We start from the raw sequence: 22772 nt of genomic DNA, 5'->3' as shown, positions 1-22772 counted from the left end.
CTTAGTGCTAAGATTCAGGAAATTTTAGGACCATTGTCATATGTCAATTCAACAGCTAAAATTGCTGCACCTGAAATAGCTGTTGAACTACCCACTGTAGAGGGCACAGGAACAATGCCCGATTCTGCTTGGTATACCAATGGATCTGCTAATAGGCAGCCTCCCACAAGCACAGCCATAGCAGTAAAATTCACACTATATGGTGGGAGACTGGTGCTATGCAAAGCAGTCAGTGGCCTGAATCAAGAGCCATATGGATGGTTATAGTGCATGAACCAGGAGAAGTGCTGTTTTTATTGACAGCTGGGCTGTTTACAAAAGCCTCAACCTGGATGGCAGCTTGGTTGTTTCCTATGGAGACCAGGGCTGTTGCAAGGCATATGGGATGCCTGCCAGTGGTGAAAAGTAGCTATCATATCCTTGCCCACACTCCTAACTACACTACCTGGAAATGTTAAGGTGGACACCCTCCCTTGAGTCTGGGGCCACATTACTGAAACCTGAGAAGCTGCCAAATGGCTTCACTGAAAGAGCAGACACTGAGGGTATCAAATCTTATAGTGTTTAGCCCAGCAGTTCCAGCTACCCATCATGTGCCAACAACTTATAGACATCACATGGAGTAACCATCAAGCTCCCTGCAATGGCAATGGCCCCACCAGACAGGACACATTGGCTGATCACAGGCTTCAGTGACCCAATGGCAGGTGGACTACATCAGACCTCTTCTGCTCTTGGAAGGGGCAAGGTATGCACTCACCATGTTAGATACTGCCACAGGTCTTCTATTAGCTTTTCTGCTGGGGAAAGCTAATCAGTGAGCCACCATGCACTGCCTAGAAAGGGAAGTGCCCTCTATGGGTTACCTACACAGATAGACAGTGATTGGGGAACCCCTTTCACAAGACAAATGACTCAAGAATGGACTATGGGCTATGATGTAATGTGGACTTTTCATCTACCTTATAACCCCACAGGTGCAAGTCTTATAGAAAGAATGAATGGCTTCTTAAAGGAACAGTTGAAAGGTAAGAAATCCCTTCCACTGTGGACTAAAAGGCTTTATCAGGCCTTTACTCACCTAAACTTACAACAAGACCTGCAGGAGCAGCTCCTATTGAAATGCTAATGGAGGGTGAATGCAAGTGCTAAAGATACAAAAAAAAGTCCAGCTGCTTTACAGCCTAAAAGGGGGAATAATAATAATTGAATCTGGGGCTACACTACTGAAACCTGAGAAGCAGCCAAATGGCCTCAGACCATAAAAACAGGGGAGAGTGAGGTCCTTTAGCCTTGGTGCTGGCCTATGCAACCATACTTGTTGGGAATCTTAAGCTATTGGGGAATAGGAGTCACCCAAAACATTGTAATATGGCTACAGTTTATACAAAAAATGCCTATTAAAGTTTTTATCAGCAATCTGGGGCCTCCTATTCCCACAGGAACCTTATGTATAACTGTGTGGACCCTTCTTATGCCTAGGCTAATGATTGATATCATGGTGGAGGACTGTCAAGACTTACAGGGGAAAATATCTGGTATTTAAAACCTTCCCACAGTGTCCCTCTGCCTAGTACCTTATTGTCTACCATTGGAACTCTTGCATGTTTATTATTAAATCAACAAGATTTATCCCTATTGTTTCCCATAAACATTCCTTCTTTTCACACATAGCACCCTAGCAAACACCTTTCTACAGTGGGCTTCAGTGACACTCGTGCCCACAATTGAAACCAATATTGGGCTTGTGTGGATTTGCCATCTTCTGGTGCTACTGGCCTTCCCTAGACCATAGCTCCTGCTAACTGGGCTATGTGGAACACACCTTGTAGATGTGGCAGAATTTGACACACCAACAAATCTAGAGTGAGGCTTTCTCTTTTAAGACTAAAATCCAGATACAGTCTTTTATTTTTTATTTTTAAATCTTCATTTTATTGAGATATATTCACATACCACGCAGTCATACAGAACAAATTGTACATTCGATTGTTCACCGTACCATTACATAGTTGTATGTTCATCACCTAAATCAATCCCTGACACCTGCATTAGCACACACACAAAAATAACAAGAATAATAATTAAAGTGAAAAAGAGCAATTGAAGTAAAAAAGAACACTGGGTACCTTTGTCTGTCTGTTTGTTTGTTTGTTTCCCTCCCCTATTTTTCTACTCATCCATCCATAAACTAGACAAAGGGGAGTGTGGTCCTTATGGCTTTCCCAATCCCATTGTCACCCCTCATAAGCTACATTTTTATACAATTGTCTTCGAGATTCATGGGTTCTGGGTTGTAGTTTGATAGTTTCAGGTATCTATCACCAGCTACCCCAATTATTTAGAACCTAAAAAGGGTTGTCTAAACTGTGCATAAGAGTGCCCACCAGAGTGACCTCTTGGCTCCTTTTGGAATCTCTCTGCCACTGAAGATTATTTCATTTCCTTTCACATCCCCCTTTTGGTCAAGAAGATGTTCTCCATCCCACGATGCCGGGTCTACATTCCTCCCCGGGAGTCATATTCCACATTGCCAGGGAGATTCACTCCCCTAGGTGTCTGATCCCACATAGGGGGGGAAGGGCAGTGATTTCACCTTTCAAGTTGGCTTAGGTAGAGAGAGAGGGCCACATCTGAGCAACAAAGAGGCATTCGGGAGGAGGCTCTTAGGCACAAATATAGGGAGGCCTAGCCTCTCCTTTGCAGCAACAGTCTTCCAAAGGGTAAATCCTGTGGTAGAGGGCTCAACTCATCAAACCACCAGTCCCCTATGTCTGTGGTCATGTTAGCAACCATCGAGGTGGGGTAGGCGAATACCCTGCATTCTCCACAGGCTCCTCAAGGGGGCTCTACATATTTTTTTCCTTGTTGTTTTTTTTAACTTTTTTTTTTTAAATCAACTGTATGAAAAATAAAAAAATAATTAAAAAGAACATACAATAAAAGAACATTTCAAAGAGACCATAACAAGGGAGTAAGAAAAAGACAACTAACCTAAGATAAGTGCTTTACTTCCAACATGTTCCTACTCTGCCCCAAGAAAGTTACCTAATATAGCAACATTTCTGTGAACTTGTTCCTACTACATGCATCAGAAATTAACAGACCATAGTCATTCCTGGGCATTCCCAGAACATTAAATAGCTTATCTGTTCTTCTTGGATTACTGTTCCCCCTTCCTTAATTGCTCTCTATTGCTAGTTCCCCTACATTCTACATTATAAACCATTTGTTTTACATTTTTCAAAGTTCACATTAGTGGTAGCATATAATATTTCTCTTTTTGTGCCTGGCTTATTTGGCTCAGCATTATGTCTTCAAGGTTCATCCCTGTTGTCATTATGTTTCACGAGGTCTTTCCTTCTTACTACCGTGTAGTATTCCATCGTGTGTATATACCACATTTTATTTATCCACTCATCTGTTGAAGGACATTTGGGTTGTTCCCATCTCTTGGCAATTGTGAATAATGCTGCTATGAACATTGGCGTGCAGATATCCGTTCGTGTCACTGCTTTCCGATATTCCGGGTATATACCGAGAAGTGCAATTGCTGGATCAAACGGTAACTCTATAACTAGTTTTCTAAGGAACTGCCAGACTGACTTCCAGAGTGGCTGAACCATTATACAGTCCCAAAAACAATGAATAAGAGTTCTAATTTCTCCACATCCCCTCCAGCATTTGTAGTTTCCTGTTTGTTTAATGGCAGCCATTCTAATTGGTGTGAGATGATATCTCCTTGTGGTCTTAATTTGCATCTCTCTAATAGCTAGTGAAGCTGAACATTTTTTCATGTGTTTCTTGGCCATTTGTATTTCCTCTTCAGAGAACTGTCTTTTCATATCTTTTGCCCATTTTATAATTGGGCTGTCTGTACTATTGTCATTGAGTTGCAGGATTTCTTTATATATGCAAGATATCAGTCTTTTTTCAGATACATGGTTTCCAAAAATTTTTTCCCATTGAGTTGGCTGCCTCTTTAACTTTTTGAGAAATTCCTTTGAGGTACAGAAACTTCTAAGCTTGAGGAGTTCCCATTTATCTATTTTTTCTTTTGTTGCTTGTGCTTTGGGTGTAAAGTCTAGGAAGTGGCTGCCTAATACAAGGTCTTGAAGATGTTTTCCTACATTATCTTCTAGGAGTTTTATGATACTTTCTTTTATATTGAGATCTTTGGTCCATTTTGAGTTAATTTTTGTGTAGGATGTGAGGTAGGGGTCCTCTTTCATTCTTGTACATATGGATATCCAACTCTCCCAGTCCCATTTGTTGGAAAGACCATTATGACCCAGTTCAGTGACTTTGGGGGCCTTATCAAAGATCAGTTGGCCATAGATCTGGGGGTCTATCTCCGAATTCTCAATTCAATTGCATTGATCTATATGTCTATCTTTGTGCCAGTACCATGCTGTTTTGGCAACTGTGGCTTTATAATAAGCTTCAAAGTGAGGGAGTGTAAGTCCTCCCACTTGGTTTTTCTTTTTTAGAGTGTCTTTAGCAATTCGAGACATCTTCCCTTTCCAAATAAATTTGATAACTAGCTTTTCCAAGTCTGCAAAGTAGGTTGTTGGAATTTTGATTGGGTTTGCATTGAATCTGTAGATGAGTTTGGGTAGAATCGACATATTAATGACATTTAGCCTTCCTATCCATGAACATGGAATATTTTTCCATCTTTTAAGGTCCCCTTCTATTTCTTTTAGTAGAGTTATGTAGTTTTCTTTGTATAGGTCTTTTACATCTGTGGTTAAGTTTATTCCTAGATACTTGATTTTTTTAATTGCTATTGAAAATGGTATCTTTTTCTTGAGTGTCTCTTCAGTTTGTTCATTTCTAGCATATAGAAACATTATTGACTTATGTGCATTAATCTTGTATCCCACTACTTTGCTAAATTTGTTTAGTAGCTCTAGTAGCTCTATCGTTGATTTCTCAGGGTTTTCTAGATATAAGATCATATCATCTGCAAACAATGACAGTTTTACTTCTTCTTTTCCAATTTGGATGCCTTTTATTTCTTTGTCTTGCCGGATTGCCCTGGCTAGCACTTCCAGAACAATGTTGAATATCAGTGGTGATAGCGGGCATCCTTGTCTTGTTCCTGATCTTAGAGGGGAGGCTTTCAGTCTCTCACCATTGAGTACTATGCTGGCTGTGGGTTTTTCATATATGCTCTTTATCATATTGAGGAAGTTTCCTTCAATTCCTACCTTTTGAAGTGTTTTTATCAAAAACGGACATTGGATTTTGTCAAATGCTTTTTCAGCATCTATTGAGATGATCATTTGATTTTTCCCTTTCGAATTGTTAATGTGTTGTAATACATTGATTGATTTTCTTATGTTGAACCATCCTTGCATGCCTGGAATGAACCCCACTTGGTCATGGTGTATGATTTTTTTAATGTGTCTTTGGATTCGATTTGCAAGTATTTTGTTGAGGATTTTTGCATCTATATTCATTAGGGAGATTGGCCGGTAGTTTTCCTTTTTTGTAGCATCTTTGCCTGGTTTTGGTATTGGATTGATGTTAGCTTCATAAAATGAGTTAGGTAGTATTCCATTTTCTTCAATGTTTTGAAAGAGTTTAAGTAAGATTGGTGTCAGTTCTTTTGGAATGTTTGGTAGAATTCCCCTGTGAAGCCATCTGGCCCTGGGCATTTATTTGTGGGAAGCTTTTTGATGACTGATTGGATCTCTTTGCTTGTGATGGGTTGGTTGTGGTCTTCTATTTCTTCTCTGGTCAATCTAGGTTGTTCATATGTTTCCAGGAAATTGTCCATTTCCTCTACATTATCCAGTTTGTTGCCATACAGTTGTTCATAGTATCCTCTTATAATTTTTTAAATTTCTTCAGGATCTGCAGTTATTTCACCTTTTTCATTCATTATTTTGTTTATATAGGTCTTCTCTCTTTTTGATTTTGTCAGTCTAGCTAGGGGCTTGTCAATCTTGTTGATCTTCTCAAAGAACCAACTTTTGGTGATATTTATCCTCTCTATTGTTTTTTTGTTCTCTATGTCATTTATTTCTGCTTTAATCCTTGTTATTTCTTTTCTTGTACTTGGTTTAGGATTGGTTTGCTGTTCATTTTCTAGCTTCTTCAGCGGACACCCCCCTTTTCTTGGGAAGTTGTGGTGTTTAGTGAATTTTCTCAGCCACCGGATTATTGCCTTTTGTCTTAGAGCTCTCTTAGTTCTGCTTTTGTCTTGACCTGCCCAAATGGCAAGTCTTTGAGGTTTTCTGTATTGGGCTTCTTAGAGTAATTGTTTTAGAAAAAGAAAAAATGATTAAAAAAAAAAAGGGCCCTCCTCATAGATCTAATGGGTTATTGAAATGCTAAGAGACAAAGCAATGAGGGCCATTAAGGAAAGGTCTGCAGGGCAGAGATCAATTTTTCTTTGGGATTTGCATATGAGCCTCAGAGCCCAAGCTCTGCCCTTCCCCTTTCTGTGTTCACCAGAAGTCAAAAAATCCTCCTCTTTTATTTTGGAGTTTTTCTTGCTGTTTTTTTGCTATGCCTGTCTCCTCTTTGCTGGGCTGGTTGCTCTCAGATTCTCTGGTGTCTGGTCTCAGTCTATCTGTGGTTGGAGTGTGGATCAGTAGAATGAGTTTCTGGTTAGAGCTGCCACTGCAGTTGTCTCTTCTTCCCAGTGCTGACGGCCCCTCTTTCCACAGGACTGAGCCTGGTAGGGAGGGGCGTGGGTCCCCTTGCTGTAAAAACTTACAGATTTCACTGATCTCAGCAGTTCGTTGTGTTCAAGAGTGTTGTATGAAGTATGCCCAAAGTCAGGTTGCTTTGCAGTGTCCAGTCCATGCAGTTCCTGGCTTTCTACCTACTTTCCTGGAGAAGTAACTCCAAATACAGTCTTATAATGAGACTCAGGCTTATATCTTTTCCCTTGTGAGGGAACAAGTAAATAAGACCCAATCTATATTAGGGTGTGTGGTATATAATGGAGTAGGGTGGCTGACAGTGGAAGCAGTAACCTTAGACCATATTGCCCCTGTCTGCATGGGACATCTTAATAGGAACTGAGATATGGGGTGGTTACCCTCAGAAGTGTGTAATTGTGTGATTTTACTGCTAAGCTACAAAATAGTAGTCTTCCAATGGCAAAGTTCTTCCAACATACATGGAGCATATACCTCTCCTATAGGTTGGCTGTGGACCTGTGGGCAATATGCGGTATTATTTATGTGGGCCTTAAATACCTTACAATTGGACAGGATGCTGTACATGGGGCAGGCAATTTCCCTGCCTCATTATATGAGTCTTTACCACACATTCCTTGCAATTGGGAAATGGTTAAATCTAGATATCAAGTGAAGCATACCATGTGGTGGTTTTATCCTTTAGCTATTCTTGACCTAGTCAGTACTGCAATGGTTACCAAAAAGCATATAACAACCTTAGCTAACCACACAACTCACAGGCTTAATGAATCTAAATTAGCAATATCATTGTTAAACAATTATGGAAAGTAGTCTTACAAAATAGAATGGCACAAGGCAGAATCTGTGCCCTTTTAAGAATATAATATTGTGTGTATGTTCCTGACCACTCACATATATCTCATAAGCTTTATATCATATGCAGGAAAACATAGACAGTATTGATCAATTATCTACCAACTCTCTTTCTACTTGGTTTAATGCTTTTACTCAGCCTGGGTGACATTTCTTTACAGGATTATCTGCCCTATGTGTTGGACTATTACTATTCTGCTGTGTTTTATATTGTTGTAGTGGTATATAGTCAATGCAGCCTATTATGGAGGGTGGGGTGGATTGTGATGACCCAGGGCTTGGGCTCCCTCCTAAATGGCCAGTAACAAACCTGCTTTAGCCAAAGACAAAGGCAAGAAAATCAACAATCTCCCCAGAGGGGGAAGAAGGTAATCATGAATATAAAAACGTTGGTTGTGTCTTTGTCTTAAACACTAATCTTAGCAAAACATCAGGTTTTAGGCCACTTTAATGATTATACTAGAGACCCAATGTCCTTGTAGTATACGGAATGTCTTTGTTCAAAATCATATACATATTGCCCAACTGCACTCATATTTCTTTTGGAGTGCTAACCCTCTGGAATGTCCAACACTGGAGAATATCTCCTGTTCCTAAGTCCCAATAAATCTGTGTCTACTTCTGTGCATGGTGTGTTTTTTGGTCTCACAGCAGAACCAGCCTGTGCTTTGCATGAACTCGGTCTGGGCCTGACCACGATTGCATATTATTTGCTTGAGCAGTCAAGGAAACTAAAATACCATCCTACTTACAATTAGAGGTCTTGTGGCTAGTTCTGGCTAATGAAACAAGGGCAGGAGAACTATATGTCACTTCCAAACTTTTTCCTTATTCTCTCACTGTTTTTGAGCAAAATTTGAAGTAAGTTAGGGAGGTAGCCTTGCAGATATCTGGGAGAAGGGAGTTCTAGGCAGACAGAACAATTGTGCATAGACCTTGAATTCAGAGAGTGCCTAGTTTGAAGAACAAGGAGATGGGTATGGCTGAGGTGGATTTTTCCTTCATGTCATTGCTCAAATGTCATCTTCTCAATAAGTCTTATCCACACATCCTATTTAAAATTGTGGCCTTCCCTCTTCCGCATTTACTTTGCTCTACCTGTTCTTGTCTAGCATTTTTACCTCTGATATGGTTGCTAGGCTGAATCATATCCCACAAAGAAGTCTGTGTCCTGAATTTTTGGAACCTGTGAATATGCTGTTATGGCAAAGGAGAATTATGGTTGTAGATGGAACTAAGTTTGAAAATCAGCTGATCTTAAGATAGGTAGATTATGCTGGATTGTGTGGGTAGGCCTAATGTAATCACAAAGGTCCTTGAAAGTAGAAGACAGAGGAAGAAGTCAGAGAGACATTTGGCTGTGGAAGAAAGGCACAGAGAAAGGCAACATTGTTGGATTTAAAGATGGAGGAAAAGAATCTCTAGGAGCTGGAAAAGGCAAGAAGTGGGTTCTCTGTTGAGATTCCAGAAAGGAATATAGTCTTTCTGATACCTTGATTTTAGTTCATTGAGACCCAGGTCAAGCTTCTAACCTACAGAATTGTAAGATAATAAATTATGGTGCTTTAAACCTCTAAGATTGTAGTAATTTGTTACAGCAGCAGTAGAAAAGTAATACAACATATGTATGGGCTTTACATATTTATTATGGCTGTTGACTATTATCAGTCTTGAACCCTGCCCCTACTGGAATAAAAATTCCATAAAGAAAGTGTTGTTGTTTTGTTTTACTGATATCTCAAAAGCCTAGAACAGGGCTTGGCACATAGAAAGCACTCAATAAATATTTGCTGAATAAATGAATACACTGGATAGTTGGCATTGCAGAAAACTGAAGTCTGGTCAAACAGTGCATAAATGTTGCTGGAAAAAGTATCTCTGTGGAAAATAATAAAATTGTATTCATACCTTAAACTATCTTCCCAAATCAGTCACAAATGGATTAAAGACATAAATGTGGAAGAAAAATGTTAAAGGTCAGAATTACTCCTTTTGAGGAGAGGGGCAGGGCAAGGTGGTGGAGTGGTGAGGTGTGAGTTTTAGTTACTCCTCTGGGGCAGTTGGTGGAAAGCCAGGAACTGCATGGACCAGACACTGCAGAAGAATTTGAGGTTGGACATACTTCATGTAACACTCACGAATTTGTGGAACAGTTGAAATCAGTGAAATCTGTAAGTTCTCAAGGCCAGGGGGCCCATGCCCCTCTCTACCAGGCACAATCCCATGAAAGGAGGGGCCATGGGTGCTGGGAACCAGGAGGGAGAACTGTAGTTGCATTACTGATTAACAAACTCAGACTCTGGAACAAAAACTATAACCATAGATAAACTGAGGCCAGATACTGGAGAATCTGGGAGCAGTCAGCCTGGCAGAGAGGAGACAGAGCTTGCAAAAACAGCAAACAAAACAAAACAAAACAAAACAAATACAAAAAAAAAAAAAACAAAAAATAAAAACAGAGACTTTTTGGAGTTCGGGTGAACATAATATGGAGAAGGGCCAGGCTCAAACAGAATCAGGCACATATGCAAATCCAGGGGATGAGGGCCCTTGCCTGGAAAGCTGGTTTCTCAGGTTTCTTGATTGTTCCTTAATTGCCCTCAACTCCTTTTCTTTTAGCATTTCAATAGCTCATTAAATCTGCAAGGACTGTAAAAAATCCATACTGGTCCCTTCTTTTACTTTTTCTTTTCTTCTTCTTTTTTAAAAATCTTTTTCCCTACAATTATTCTAAGAATCCCTTTACAGAAAGTCTCAAAGTCTTGCAATTTGGGCCCAGGCAAGAGCAGAGCTAAGATAGCTCTGAGAGACAAAGCAATAAGTCTAGTGGGGGAGAAAATTCACCAAACACCATAACTTCTCAAGAAAAGAGGAGTGGGGCCCAGCTCCAGTAGTGGCCCTCCTTTTGGGAACTCAGATCCCAGGGGCTGGAATTCAGAAACCAGCTTCAGTCGGCCATGCCCCTGACAGGGTCAGGATCACCGGGAGAACTAAAGGCTCCATGCATCCTTACACTGGTAGGGGAACTGCAGGCTGGCAAGCACCACCTGCTGGACAGCATAGGAGAAGCACAGAGTCTAAAGGGCTCACAGGAGGTTCTCATTCTCAAGGAAACTCCATACCCTCCTCCTGAGACCTGGGCCTCTCTGGACTGACAAAACATGACTGGGTTGACCATATCTGAGGAGATCACCACACAAAAAGGCTACATAGAGGCAGGGCAAGAAACAGAAAACTGAGAGGTGAAAAATTTTGATCAACCAAATAAAAACTAAGTTAAATTTCTAGAATAAGCTGAACTGAACACCAAAGGTTAGAGAACAAAGCCAACAAACAAGAAAATCCCAGATAAAAGAGTGAAAACATGCTCCAGAATAAACTAGTCAAGAAAGTCAGATGCCTATACAGCTTAAGATAACAAGCCATACTAGGAAACATGAAAATACGGACCAGCCAAAGGAACAAACTAATAGTTCAACTGAGACACAGGTGTTGAAGCAATTATTGCTAAATCAATTCAACGAATTGAAGGAAGATCTAATTGGAGATGTTCAAACAAAGCTAAGTCAATTCAAAAATCAATTCAATGAACTGAGGGAAGACATAGCAAAAGAGATGAAGGATATAAAGAGGACACTGGATGACCATAAGGAAGAATTCATAAACTTGAAAAAGTAAATGGCAAAACTTATGGGAAGGAAGGGCATAATGGAGGAGATGAAAAAGACAATGGAGGGCTACAAAGTAGATTTGAACAAGCAGAAGAAAGGATCAGTGAATTGGAAGACCAGACCTCTGAATTCACACACATGAAAGAACAGATGGTGAAAAGAATGAAAAAATATGAGCAGGGTCTTAGGGAGCTGTATGACAATATGAAATGCACAAATATATATGTTATGGGTGTCCCAGAGGGAGAAGAGAGGGGAAACAGGGCAGAAAGAATAATAGAAGAAACAATCACTGGAAATTTCCCAACTCTTATGAACGAAAATTAGAGATTCAAGAAGTAAAGTGCACCCCATACAGAATAGACCCCAATAGACCTACTTCAAGACACTTACTGATCAATGTCAAAGACAAAGAGAGAATTCTGAAGGCAGCAAGAGAAAAGAAATCTGTCACATACAAGGGAAGCTTGATAAGACTATGTACAGATTTCTTCGCAGAAACCATGGAGGTGAGAAGACAGTGGTATGATGTATTTAAGATACTGAAAGAGAAGAACTGCAAACCAAGAATCCTATATCTGGCAAAACTGTTCTTCAAAAATGAGGGAGAGATTAAAATATTTTCAGACAAACAGACACTGAGAGAGTTTGTGACTAAGAGACCAGTGCTACAAGAAATACTAAAGGGAGTGCTACAGGCTGATAGGAAAAGACAGGAGAAAGAGGTTTGGAGAAGAGTGTAGAAATGAATATTATCAGGAAGGGTAAAAAGAGAGAGAGGAAAAAATAAGATGACATATAAATCCAAAAGACAAAATGATAGAAGAAAGTACTACCTTTACAGTAATAACACTAAATATTAGTGGATTAAACTCCCCAATAAAAAGACACAGACTGGTAGAATGGATTAAAAAGCAGGACCCATCTATAAGCTATCTATAAGAAACTCTAGACACAAGAACAAAAATAGGCTGAAAGTGAAAGGTTGGAAAAAGATATTTCATATAAATAGCAACCAGAAAAAAAGCAGGAGTAGCTATATTAATATCTGACATATTTGACTTCAAAAGTAAAACAATTAAAAGAGTCAAAGAAGGGCAATATATATTAATAAAAGGGTCAATTCATCAAGAAAACATAACAATCATAAATATTTATGCACCAAGTCAGAGTGCCCCAAAGTTCATGAGGCAAACACTGAGAACACTGAAAAGAAAAGTAGATAACTTCACAATAATAGTTGGTAACTTCAATACACTGCTCTCGTCAATGGATAGGATATCCAGACAGAGGATCAACAGGAAAATGGAGATGTTGACTTGTATGATAAATGAACTACTTGACAGACATTTATAGAACACTACACCCCACAACAGCTGGGTACACATTTTTCTCAAGTGCTCATAGAACATTCTCTAGGATAGACCACATGCTAGGTCACAAGGCAAGTCTCAACAAATTTAAAAATATTGATATTATAAAAAACACTATCTTGGATCATAATGGGATGAAGTTGGAAACAAATAACAGGTAGAAGATTGTAAAATTCACAAATATATAGAGACTAAACAACACAGTCTTAGAAAACTAGTGGGTTGGGGAAGAAATTACAAGAGAAATTAGTAAATATCTTGAGGCAAATGACAATGAAAACACAACACATCAAGACTTATGGGATGCAGCAAAGATGGTGCTGAGAGGGAAATTTATTGCCCTAAATGCCTACATTAAAAAAGAAGAGAGATCAAAAATTGAGGAATTAACTGTTCACCTGGAGGAACTGGAGAAAGAACAGCAAACTAACCCCAAAGCAAACAGAAAGAAAGAAATAATAAAGGTTAGAGCAGAAATAAATGAAACTGAGAACAGGAAAACAATAGAGAGAATCAACAAAACTTGAAGCTGGTTCTTTGAGAAAATCAATGAAATTGATGGACTCCTAGCTAGGATAACAGAGAGAAGGAGAGAGAGAGAGAGAGAGAGAGAGAGAGAGAGAGAGAGAGAGAGAGAGAGAGAGAGAGAGAGAGAGAGAGGGAGGGAGGGGGAGAGAGAGAGAGAGAGAGAGAGTGAGAGCGAGCAGATGTAGAAAAATGCAATCAGAAATGGGGAAACTTAACTTCTGACCCTTCCTAGAAAAGCACAAACAACCAACATTGACCGAAGAAGAAATAGATGACTGCAACAAACCAATCACAAGCAAAGAGATTGAGTCAGTCATCAAAAAGCTCTCAAAAAAGAAAAGCCCAAGACCAGATGGCTTCACATGTGAATTCTACCAAACATTCAAGAAAGAGTTAATACCAATCCTGCTCAAACTCTTCAAAAAAATTGAAGAGGAGGGAAAACTACCAAACTTGTTCTATGAAGCTGACATCACCCTAATAGCAAAATGAGACAAGCATACTACAAAAAAAGAAAATTATAGACCAACCTTTTTAATGAATATTGTTGCAAAAGTCCTCAACAAAATACTCACAAGTTGAATCCAGCAGCACATTAAAAGAATTATACACCACAACCAATTGGGATTTATTCCAGGTATGCAAGGCTGGTTCAACACAAGAAAACCAATTAACATAATATACCATATCAGTAAATCAAAGCAAAAGAACCACATGATCATCTTGATCAATGCAGAAAAGGCATTTGACAAAATTCAACATCCTTTCTTGATAAGAACTCTTCAAAGGATAAGAATAAATGGGAATTTTCTCAATATGATAAAGGCAATATATGAAAAACCCACAGCTAACTTCATACCCAGTGAGGAGAGACTGAAATAGTTCACTCTAAGGTCAGGAACAAGACAGGGATGCCCACTGTCACCATTGTTATTCAACATTGTGCTGGAAGTTCTAGCTAGAGCATTTAGGCAAGAAAAAGAAATGAAAGGCATCCAAACTGGAGAGGAAGAAGTAAAACTTTCCTTGTTTGCAGATGACATGATTCTATATGTAGAAAATCCAGAAAAATCTACAGCAATGCTATTAGAGCTAATCAATGAATACAGCAAAGTGGTAGGCTATAGGATCAACATGCAGAAATCTGTAGTGTTCTTTTGTACAAGTAATGTGCAACAAGAGGAAGAAATAAAAAAAATCCATTTACAATAGCAACCAAAAGAATCAAGTATTTAGGAATAAACTTAATGAAGGCCACAAAAGACCTATGCAAGGAAAACTACAAGAAACTGCTAAAAGAAATTGAACAGGACCTAAACAAAGTGGAAGAACATACCATGTTCATGGATTGGAAGACTAAATATAATTAAGATGTCAACTCTACCTAAACTGATTTGTAGATTCAATGCCATGCCAGCAAAAATCCCAAAAACTTACTTTGCGGAAATAGAAAAACCAATAACCAAATTTATTTGGATGGGCAAGGTGCCTGAATAGATAAAAATATCTTGAGAAAGAGGAACAAAGTGGGAGGCCTCACACTACCTGACTTTGAAGCATATTACAAAACTACAGTGCTCAAAACAGCATGGTACTGGCATAAGGACATAGATACTGACCAATATAATTGATTTGAGTGTTCAGAAATAGACTCTCACATGTATGGACAATTGGTCTTTGATAATGCATTCAAACCAAAGCAACTGGGACAAAGCGGCCTCTTCAATAAATGGTGTTTTGAAAACTGGATATCCATTTCCAAAAGAATGAAAGTACTACTACCTCACACATTATACAAAAATTATCTCCAGTTGGATCAAAGACCTAAACATAAGCACTAAGACCTTAAGACTCTTAGAAGAAAATGTAGGGCAATATCTTAAAGCTCTTGTGATAAGAGGTGGTTTCCTAGACCTTACACCCAAAGTGTGAGCAACCAAAGAACAAATAGACAAATGGGATCTCCTCAAAATCAACACCTTTGTACATCAAAGGACTTTGTTGGAAAAGTAAAAAGGCAGCCTACACAATGGATGACAATATTTGGAAACCACATATCAGATAAAGGTTTAATATCCAGAGTATATACAGCAATCCTACAACTCAACAACAGAAAGACAAACAACCCAATTAAAAAATGAGCAAAAGACATGGACAGACACTTTTCTGAAGAGGAAATGCAAATGGTTCAAAAACATATGAAAAAATGCTCAACTTTGGCTGCTAGGGAAATGCAAATCAAAACCACAATAAGATATCATCTCACACCTAGCAGAATGCCATCATCCAAAAAACAGAAAATTACAAGTGCTGGAGAGGATGTGGAGAAAGGCACACTTATTCATTGCTGGTGGGAATGTAGGATGGTGCAATCACTCTGGAAGACAGTGTGGAAGCTCCTCAAGAAGCTAAGTATAGATTTGCCATATCACCCAGCTATTCCATTGCTAGGTATTTACTCAAAGGAACTGAAAGTTAAGGCAGAAACTGACGTTTGTAAACCAATGTTCGTTGCAGCATTTTTCACAATTGCCAAGAGAAGAAGCAGCCCAAACGTCCATCAATGGATGAGTGGATAAACAAACTGTGGTATATACACATAATGGAATATTATGCAGCTGTAAGACAGAACAAAGACATGGAACATATAATAGCATGGATGAACCTTGAGGACATTATGTTGAGTGAAGTTAGCCAGAAGCAAAAGGACAAATACTGTACAGTCTCACTAATATGAACTATTATTAATGAGCAAACTTTTAGAGTTAAAATCTGATAACACAGGCTACCAGGGGATATAAAGAGGGTAGAAATTGGGCATTTGATGCTGAAGGACTACAGAATGTTCAGCAGGATTTATTGTATATATCCAGAGATATACAAGAGGAAGAAGTAAAACTTTCCTTGTTTGCAGATGACATGATTCTATATGTAGAAAATCCAGAAAAATCTACAGCAATGCTATTAGAGCTAATCAATGAATACAGCAAAGTGGTAGGCTACAGGATCAACATGCAGAAATCTGTAGTGTTCTTTTGTACAAGTAATGTGCAACAAGAGGAAGAAATAAAAAAAATCCATTTACAATAGCAACCAAAAGAATCAAGTATTTAGGAATAAACTTAATGAAGGCCACAAAAGACCTATGCAAGGAAAACTACAAGAAACTGCTAAAAGAAATTGAACAGGACCTAAAAAAAGTGGAAGAACATACCATGTTCATGGATTGGAACACATAATACTGTGTGATGGTAGCACAATATTGTAAGTACACTGAATAAAGATGTCTGTGAGTAAAGCTGAAAGAGGTGGGTTAGGGGAATGTATGACACCAGAGGTAAAGATAGATGATGAAGACTGGGACTGTATAACTTGGCAAAAACTGGAGTGGCCAATAACTGTAGCTAAATGTACAAATATAAAAATGTTCTCACATGTGGGAGAACAAATGAATGTCAACCATGTAGAGTTTTGAAAAAGGGATGGTATTTGGGAAAAAACAATCAAAGCAAACTGGAGTCTGTGGTCAACAGTAACATTGTAATATGCTTCCATTAAATGTAACAAAGGCAACATACCACAGTTGAATGTGCATGAGAGGGGGATGTAAGGGAGGGATATGGGATTCTTGGTTGTGGTGGTGTTTTCTGTCCTTACCATTGTATTGTATGACATTTTATTTTTCTTTTTATTACCTTTTTTATTATTCACCAAAAAAAAAAAAAAACGACTTTTCCATAGTAATCAATATGTTCAAACACTGACTGTGGTGATAAATGTACAAGTATATGATGATGCCATAAACAACTGATTGTACACTGTGGATAATTGTGTGTCATATGAATAAATCTCTATAAAATTGTAGGAAAAATATAAATAGGGGTAAAAGTGCTGGAGAAAACATGGAGAGAGGGATGTACCTATGTACTGTTGGTGAGGAGGCAGAAAGGTGTAGCCTTTCTGGAGATCACTGTGGTGGTTCCATAAGAAGCTAAGTATGTGGGGGCCGTAAGATGCTACAACCTCATTTTGGATTATATGCTTGGAAGATCTGAGAGCAGAGACAGGAATGGACATTTGCACATTGGTGTTTATGGAGGCAGTATTCATGATTTGCAGTGGGTGGAGGTAGCCTAAGAGTACATTGACTGAGGAACAGAATGGTGAACTGTGGTGTATGCATACAATGGAATACTGAGCAACTACGAGAAGGTGTGAAGTTGTGAGACATGCAATGCAGTGAATGGATCCTGTAGACAGCATTTTGAGTGAAGTACACCAGAAACAAAGGCAAACACTATAATGCCTCACCAATATGGACTAACTACAATGTGTAAACTCAGAATTGATTCTTAGAGCACAGCCTAACAGGGAAATGATTATTGTAATGGTCCCTAGATTGTAAGCACTTACAGCAGTCAAATCTATTTCTGAATTGTAATGGCTATCTCCAAACTCTGAGATGTTGATCCCTTGTTGTATAATCTTATTGGTCTCTGGAACATTGGGTGTCTATGTGACACCTGAAACTCAGAGCTAGAGCTTGGCAGTTATGAATGTCAGTATTAATGCATACAGCAACTATTAAAAAAAAAGCTGAAAAAGAGACCATACTTCAATTAGAGATATGAATGAAGAATATCTGGTTAAGACTAGGGCATATTGGGCCAAAGGGTAAAGGCTGAAACTGACTGTGTGTTAAAACTTCAACATCCATGTGAGAATAAGGGAAGAGATTTTTATTTGGTGTAGGATCTATATTTTCTAAACAATATAACTTTTACAGTTTGTTCAAACACCACGATTACATGGAACTTGAATATGAAGTGAGATATGGTATATCTGTATAGGTTAGAGTGAAACAGCAACACATCCCAAAGTAATTTGGGTGGAGAATAAAAATATTTATTCAGGACCCCCCCCCCCCCGGAGGAGCTGGGGGAGGATGTGGAGGTGTTGGACTTTCTCACCTGGACTGTTGCTGATGTTCTCACAAACATTGGGGACTGATGGCTTGATATGCTGAGCGCTCTGTCTTGGGGCTTGCCCCTATGTAGCTTGTTACTGCAAAGAAGAGGCTAAACCTACTTATAATTTGCCTAGGAGTTTCCCTCTGAATGCCTCTTTATTGCTCAGATGTGGCCCTCTCTCTCTAACTAAGCCACCCTGGCAAGTGATCTCACTGCCCTCCCCCCTACATGGGACCTGACTCCCAGGGATGTAAATCTCTTTGGAAATGCAGGATATGACTCCCAGAGATGAATCTGGACCCAGCATCGTGGGTTTGAGAACACCTTTTTGACCAAAAGGGGGATGTGAAATGAAATGAAATAAAGCTTCGGTGGCTGAGAGATTTCAAATGGAGTTGAGAGGTCACTCTGGTGCACATTCTTATGCATTATATAGATAACACATTTTAGGTTTTAATGTATTGGAGTAGCCAGAAGTAAATACCTGAAACTACCAAACTCCAACCCAGTAACCTTGACACTTGAAGACGATTGTATAACAATGTAGCTTACAAGGGATGACGGTGTGATTGTGAAAGCCTTGTGGATCACACTCCCTTATCCAATGTATGGATGGATGAGTCAAAAAATGGGGACAAAAACTAAATGAATAATAGGGTGGGATTGGGGGGATGATTTTGGTGTTCTTTTTTACTTTTATTTTTTATTCTTATTCTGATTCTTTCTGGTGTAAGGAAAATGTTCAAAAATGGGTTGGGTGGTGAATGCACAACTATATGATGGTACTGTGAACAGTTGATTGTACACCATGGATGATTGTATGGTATGTGAATATATCTCAATAAAACTGAGTTAAAAAGACTATATAGAGACTATTTTTTTAAGGAATATAAGGTAGTAAGGGATTAAAAATACAAAATGTGTAAATTATGAAGGAAAAATTGATAAACAGAACTATATTAAAATTAATATCTGCTTATGAAACACCATAAAGTGAAAAGAAGAACCACAAAGAGGAGATGAAATTTGTAAAATATGTAAGTGACAAGGTATTAGCATACAAAACTTGAAAATTATTTCTATAAATCAATAAGCAAAAGAAAACAAAAAGGAGTATGCGAAGTGTGTGAAGAAGCATTTCTCAGAAAACTTATATCAATGGTGAGTAAATATCAACCTCATTAGAAATAAAAGAAATACAAATTAATACCACAGGATATATAATTTATACCTATAAGTTTGGAAAATAGTAAAAAGTCATGATTATATTAATGCTGATAAATATGTGTAGCAACAAAATCATTTCCACTGCTGGTAATAACATATATTGGTTTGCTAGTTTAAACTGTTATGTACTCCAGGAAAGGCTATGTTCTTTTTTTTTTTTTTTTTTTTTAATCTTCATTTTATTGAGATATATTCACATACCACGCAGTCATACAAAACAAATCATACTTTCGATTGTTTACAGTACCATTACATAGTGGTACATTCATCACCCAAATCAATCCCTGACACCTTCATTAGCACACACACAAAAATAACAAGAATAATAATTAGAGGGAAAAGAGCAATTGAAGTAAAAAAGAACACTGGGTACCTTTGTCTGTTTGTTTCCTTCCCCTACTTTTCTACTCATCCATCCATAAACTAGACAAAGTGGAGTGTGGTCCTTATGGCTTTCCCAATCCCATTGTCACCCCTCATAAGCTACATTTTTATACAACTGTCTTCGAGATTCATGGGTTCTGGGTTGCAGTTTGATAGTTTCAGGTATCCACCACCAGCTACCCCAATTCTTTAGAACCTAAAAAGGGCTGTCTAAAGTGTGCATAAGAGTGCCCACCAGAGTGACCTCTTGGCTCCTTTTGGAATCTCTCTGCCACTGAAGCTTATTTCATTTCCTTTCACATCCCCCTTTTGGTCAAGATGATGTTCTCCGTCCCATGATGCCAGGTCTACATTCCTCCCCGGGAGTCATATTCCACGTTGCCAGGGAGATTCACTCCCCTGGGTGTCTGATCCCACGTAGGGGGGAGGGCAGTGATTTCACCTTTCAAGTTGGCTTAGCTAGAGAGACAGGGCCACATCTGAGCAACAAAGAGGCATTCGGGAGGAGGCTCTTAGGCACAACCATAGGGAGGCCTAGCCTCTCCTTTGCAGCAACCGTCTTCCCAAGGGTAAAATCTGTGGTAGAGGGCTCAACCCATCAAACCACCAGTCCCCTATGTCTGTGGTCATGTTAGCAACCATGGAGGTGGGGTAGGCGAATACCCCTGCATTCTCCACAGGCTCCTCAAGGGGGCACTACATCTTTTTTTTTTCCTTGTTTTTCTTTCTTTTTTTTTTTTTAACTTTCCCTTCTTTTTTAAATCAACTGTATGAAAAAAAAGTTAAAAAGAAAACAAACATACAATAAAAGAACATTTCAAAGAGACCATAACAAGGGAGTAAGAAAAAGACAACTAACCTAAGAATAACTGCTTAACTTCCAACATGTTCCTACTTTACCCCAAGAAAGTTACCTAATATAGCAACATTTCTGTGAACTTGTTCCTACTATATCCATCAGAAATTAACAGACCATAGTCATTCCTGGGCATCCCCAGAACGTTAAATAGCTTATCTGTTCTTCTTGGATTATTGTTCCCCCTTCCTTAATTGCTCTCTACTGCTAGTTCCCCTACATTCTACATTATAAACCATTTGTTTTCCATTTTTCAAAGTTCACATTAGTGGTAGCATATAATATTTCTCTTTTTGTGCCTGGCTTATTTGGCTCAGCATTACGTCTTCAAGGTTCATCCATGTTGTCATATGTTTCACGAGATTGTTCCTTCTTACTGCCGCGTAGTATTCCATCGTGTGTATATACCACATTTTATTTATCCACTCATCTGTTGAAGGACATTTGGGTTGTTTCTATCTCTTGGCAATTGTGAATAATGCTGCTATGAACATTGGCGTGCAGATATCTGTTCGTGTCACTGCTTTCCGATCTTCCGGGTATATACCGAGAAGTGCAATCGCTGGATCGAATGGTAACTCTATATCTAGTTTTCTAAGGAACTGCCAGACTGACTTCCAGAGTGGCTGAACCATTATACAGTCCCACCAACAATGAATAAGAGTCCCAATTTCTCCACATCCCCTCCAGCATTTGTAGTTTCCTGTTTGTTTAATGGCAACCATTCTAACCGGTGTTAGATGGTATCTCATTGTGGTCTTAATTTGCATCTCTCTGATAGCTAGTGAAGCTGAACATTTTTTTCATGTGTTTCTTGGCCATTTGTATTTCCTCTTCAGAGAACTGTCGTTTCATATCTTTTGCCCATTTTATAATTGGGCCGATTGTACTATTGTCATTGAGTTGTAGGATTTCTTTATATATGCAAGATATCAGTCTTTTGTCAGATACATGGTTTCCAAAAATTTTTTCCCATTGAGTTGGCTGCCTCTTTACCTTTTTGAGAAATTCCTTTGAGGTGCAGAAACTTCTAAGCTTGAGGAGTTCCCATTTATCTATTTTTTCTTTTGTTGCTTGTGCTTTGGGTGTAAAGTCTAGGAAGTGGCCGCCTAATAAAAGGTCTTGAAGATGCTTTCCTACATTATCTTCTAGGAGTTTTATGGTACTTTCTTTTATATTGAGATCTTTGGTCCATTTTGAGTTAATTTTTGTGTAGGGGGTGAGGTAGGGGTCGTCTTTCATTCTTTTGGATATGGATAGCCAACTCTCCCAGCCCCATTTGTTGAAAAGACCATTATGACTCAGTTCAGTGACTTTGGGGGCCTTATCAAAGATCATTTGGCCATAGATCTGAGGGTCTTTCTCTGAATTCTCAATTCGATTCCATTGATCTATACATCTATCTTTGTGCCAGTACCATGCTGTTTTGGCAACTGTGGCTTTATAATAAACTTCAAAGTCAGGGAGTGTAAGTCCTCCCACTTGGTTTTTCTTTTTTAGAGTGTCTAGCAATTCGAGGCATCTTCCCTTTCCAAATAAATTTGATAACTAGCTTTTCCAAGTCTGCAAAGTAGGTTGTTGGAATTTTGATTGGGATTGCATTGAATCTGTAGATGAGTTTGGGTAGAATTGACATCTTAATGACATTTAGTCTTCCTATCCATGAACATGGAATATTTTTCCATCTTTTAAGGTCCCCTTCTATTTCTTTTAGTAGAGTTATGTAGTTTTCTTTGTATAGGTCTTTCACATCTTTGGTTAAGTTTATTCCTAGGTACTTGATTTTTTTAGTTGCTATTGAAAATGGTATCTTTTTCTTGAGTGTCTCTTCAGTTTGTTCATTTCTAGCATATAGAAACATTACTGACTTATGTGCATTAACCTTGTATCCCGCTACTTTGCTAAATTTGTTTATTAGCTCTAGTAGCTGTATCGTCGATTTCTCAGGGTTTTCTAGATATAAGATCATATCATCTGCAAACAATGACAGTTTTACTTCTTCTTTTCCAATTTGGATGCCTTTTATTTCTTTGTCTAGCCGGATTGCCCTGGCTAGCACTTCCAGCACAATGTTGAATAACAGTGGTGACAGCGGGCATCCTTGTCTTGTTCCTGATTTTAGAGGGAAGGCTTTCAGTCTCTCACCATTGAGTACTATGCTGGCTGTGGGTTTTTCATATATGCTCTTTATCATGTTGAGGAAGTTTCCTTCAATTCCTACCTTTTGAAGT

The sequence above is a fragment of the Choloepus didactylus genome, chromosome 3 (assembly GCF_015220235.1).
Source record: "Choloepus didactylus isolate mChoDid1 chromosome 3, mChoDid1.pri, whole genome shotgun sequence".
Lineage (NCBI taxonomy): Eukaryota > Metazoa > Chordata > Mammalia > Pilosa > Megalonychidae > Choloepus > Choloepus didactylus.
This window is presented reverse-complemented; position numbering follows the sequence as displayed.